General features: G+C 41.1%; 1 protein-coding gene across 1 annotated transcript in view; it reads left to right on the top strand.

Moving 5' to 3' along the window:
- LOC106818860 (N-alpha-acetyltransferase 38, NatC auxiliary subunit-like) overlaps positions 1-4,264 on the top strand; it is a 6,766-nt gene that overhangs the window by 514 nt on the left and 1,988 nt on the right. The window lies entirely within an intron of this gene.

A 4,264-nucleotide genomic window follows, 5' to 3' on the forward strand; every position in this document is an offset into this window, starting at 1 on the left:
AATACATATTAAGCATTTAACGATGTTGGAACTCATTCAACAAATCAGTCAAACTGTCATCTATTCTCAATTTTACAGAAATGAAACACATCCTCACATCTCGTCTCGACATGCACCAGTACAGGTCTCACCTGCTGCAGTGACGGCTAATATAGACCAATAAAGTTGTGCACCCTAAAAAATGTTATGTTTCGTTGATGTTGTCTATGATATATCTGCTGCTTTAATCGACGTTATTCTTATTAAACTACATACATCGAACACTAAGAAATCACGCAAACTTCGCTACACACAGAAACTGCCAAATCCTTGCGCATATGAGCCGCACCGGACAGGGCGTCACAGGAGTTGAAACGCAAAACCCACGGCCAAGGACACCACAAGGCCAACCGCGATGATTTTTCATCTTGGCGCCGTGAAGAAATGTTCGTTGTGGGCGGTTCAATGCAAGATTGGCAAGTTTTGTGTGTAGGAAGTATTGCGTGATTATTATGTCGTGATGTTTTAATAAAATCAAAACGCTGAATTGAAAAGAGAGAGAATACTGCATAGACACAGTGTTTTGTTAATTGCTAGTAATAATCGTTAATGAAAGCGACCGGCTTTAGTATTCTTTGATTTTCTATGATAACACCGGCCGAAATAGTAAAAAGGTTGTCGTGCATTTTCTGCAGGCGGACAAGAAGTTTACAGGTTTCTGATCTATGGAAGCGGCTATTTGCAGCTAATTTGGCCCTATAAATAAGGCATGAGAATGAGAAAATCAGCGGTTTACGTCCAAGGAATTTTAAAAAGTGCATGAGGGCTTTCTTTCTTCAATTATTCATTATATCATTATTTAATTATTTCAGGCTGAAATACAGTGAAATACAGTACCACCACAATAAAAATGACTAGCCGCCCCTCTTTATTGATTCATGTATTTTATTTTTCAGGCTGAAATATTCTTTTCATTTTTCACGTTGGGAATTTTCCGGGTTTGAAGTCGGTGCATCTTCGGGTTTTTTCGACAAATCTGTTATTCGGCGCCGGCTGGATATATGTCGTAGCGGTTACGAAAGTGCATGTACAATCCAGATCTGCCCCAGCTTGTAAAAATCCATCAGAATTCGCGTTTAGGCTAGTACACAGTCGCCTTGTGAGTTATCTACTTAATGTTTCAAGTGAGAGGAATTTTTTTCCAAATAATGAATATTTTTGTGAAATAATGATTTTTATTGGGGACGGCGGACTAAAGGCGCATGCGGGCGGTGACCGTAAACCGGATTTTTCATTTGCATGGCCTAATGTTCATGCCAGGATATATAAAAATTTTTAGGGCACATATTTTTGGTCTAGAGCTACATATGACATGGGTCTATGCTCCCAGCAGGTATGCCGGAAAAACGTACCTGTCACTATTTGATATCGGTTAGGGTTAGGATTAGGGTTGGCCATGAGATGAAGCAAATCGGTTTTTCCGTCCACAGGATTATTAAAAAACGTGATGAGAAGCTTTTTGGTCCCAATTATTATTATTCATCCTATTTAATTTTCAGGCTGAATACAATGAAATAACAGTACAGACGAATAAAGCAATCTAGGCCGCCCTCTTTAATTATTATTAAATTATTAAAATATATATATCAGGCTGAAAATGTTTTTCAGTTTTTCACCTGATGATTCGGAAGGAAGAATTTTTCGGTTTGAAACGTGCGTGCATCTTCGGATTTTTTTTCGACAATCATTTATTTGCGGGCGCCTGGATATTAATGTCTACGGTTAGAAAAGTGGCATGTACAATCAGACTGCCAAGCTTGTCAAATGCCATCAGAAGTTGCTCGTTTGAGCTAAGTACACTTGTGAGTATAGTCTAGTTATTGTTTGCAGTGACCGCCCCGGAATTTTTTTCGAAATAATGAAACTTTTTTGGTAAATAATGACTTTTTTGGGCGGGACTAAAGCGGGCATGCGGGCGTGGAGTAAAACCGGATTTTCATCTCCGATGGGCCTTAGGGGTTGCGGGTTCGGGTTCGGGAGTAGGGCGTCTGGGGCGACTCCCTAGACTCGTTAGTGAAGGTGAGACGAGGTAGGGTTCGGTATTTAGCATAGTCACAGGGTTAGCGTTCGCGGTAATACGGGGACCGTACGCAGGGTACGATTCGCGGCAGTACGGGGGAGCATAGACCCTCTCAGCTCATGACTCTGTGCGACGAGTTTCACTGCAATCGAGGTCACTCGCCACTGGATCTGGTACACTGCTTTCACCGTTAGTTTGGCCTTAGGATGCCGCGCTAGTCTTACAGTCACTTACACTTGTTGTCATCCTAGTGGATTTATTGGCATACTAGCGGATTTTCGATCTTGTGTGTATTCCCGTTGTTTAAGAAGAATGTTTATTGCTGAATGGATTATGGTTCTCCGTTTACTTTCCGCAGCGCGTCCAATGTTATGTAGACCTGGTACAATAGTAAAAAATAAAAATGTGTTATATAAAAAGAGAATAAAAATGTGTTATATAAAAAGAGATACTTCTTTTTTTATATAACACATTTTTATTTTTTATTTTGCCTCAGGTCCCTGTGATAGTGACAAGGTAGTAAATTAAGTGCCTTCAGGGATAAACCCAATAAACAAACAGGTGCATAATAATATGAGTGCAATAGACCTTATCGCTAATCGGTAAATATTACCAGATGGCGCACCACCGCAAAGCATGATGGGATGGAAAAGGGGGCATCGATCGGCGCTCATAGGTAATATACGCACGGCTATGGGTGATAGGAAAGGGTACTAACTATTATATTTTGCAAACGAGTTGAGTTACATTTCTAGAAATCTAGATGAATATAAACACATGTCTTAGCTATAATCTCTGTGAATTTTCAGTTTGTTGAAGCATGATTAGTCTAATTAATTACCAAATATATGCGAACGGTATTGCTCATAGGCGCCTATTGCGTGCAGCCGGCTATACGCACAGTTATGGGCGATAGGAAAGGGTACTAACTATCATATCTCGCTAACGAGTTGAGTTACATTTCTAGAAATCTAGATGAATATAAACACATGTCTTAGCTATAATCTCTGTGAATTTTCAGTTTGTTGAAGCATGATTAGTCTAATTAATTACCAAATATATGCGAATGGTATCACGCATAGGCGCCTATTGCATGCAGCCGGCTATACGCACGGCTATGGGCGATAGGAAAGGGTACTAACTATCATATGTCACGAACGAGTTGAGTTACATTTCTAGAAATCTAAATGAATATAAACACATGTCTTAGCTATAATCTCTGTGAATTTTCAGTTTGTTGAAGCATGATTAGTCTAATTAATTACCAAATATATGCGAACGGTATTACGCATGCATACTGATGCCTATTGCGTGCAGCCGGCTGCTAACCGCTTGTGGCGGCGGCTGCGCTAGTAATGCCCCTTTTCCTATCCCATGACGCATTGGCGATTGGCGATAAGGCTTATCCTACTAGGTGTCTTCTTAAAGTGGGTTCGCGTGCATAGCAGTACTAATAGATGGCGTGTAGCAATATCTCCCTTCGGAAATATTAGTAATATTACAAAGACAATAATTTGGTTGATTAAAATTTTGGATCAAGAATAGTTTGGGACCCCGCAAATGTGCGAATGAATGAAGAATAAAACAAGACGTTGACAGGATCCGCTGCCTTGTGAGGGGATGTGATTACCCGGAAGGGGAGGGGGCACTCACCCCACGTTATGGTAGGCAGGGTGCGAAATTAACGGCAGTCCGGAGTCAAATACTCCCTGATTTACTGTCGGACTTCCTGATTTGACATATGCAGGAGTCCATGTGACTCCCTGAAAATTCTGCCATACTAACTACTTCGATCCGGACCACGGACTCGCGGAATTACCGTCTTTTTTTCAGCTAATGTCCAAAGACAATTTGGTGGACGTGCAACCGCATGAATCTTAAAATTAAGCACATGCGTTATTGTTAATATCTTTAATTTTGAACCTCAGACTGCGGACTCCCTCTTTTTGAGGGTAGGGAGTCCAGTCCGTTGGATTCCCGTGTTCAAAAGTTAATTTCTACCACTGGTAGGTATGTGTCACTGCGAATTCAAAAATGAGGGGGGCTCTGGAACTAACTCAGACGTGAAAATGGGGGTCTCTGGAACTAATGTTTGTTGAATATGGGATGCTCTGGAACTGGCTATGTACGAAAATGGGGGTTGCGTTGCATGCATGCCTTCAAGGCCCGGCTTCAACGTATTCTGAAGTACGATGCACTGGAACG

This window comes from Priapulus caudatus, unplaced genomic scaffold, assembly GCF_000485595.1.
Source record: "Priapulus caudatus unplaced genomic scaffold, Priapulus_caudatus-5.0.1 Scaffold37, whole genome shotgun sequence".
Taxonomy (NCBI): domain Eukaryota; kingdom Metazoa; phylum Priapulida; class Priapulimorpha; order Priapulimorphida; family Priapulidae; genus Priapulus; species Priapulus caudatus.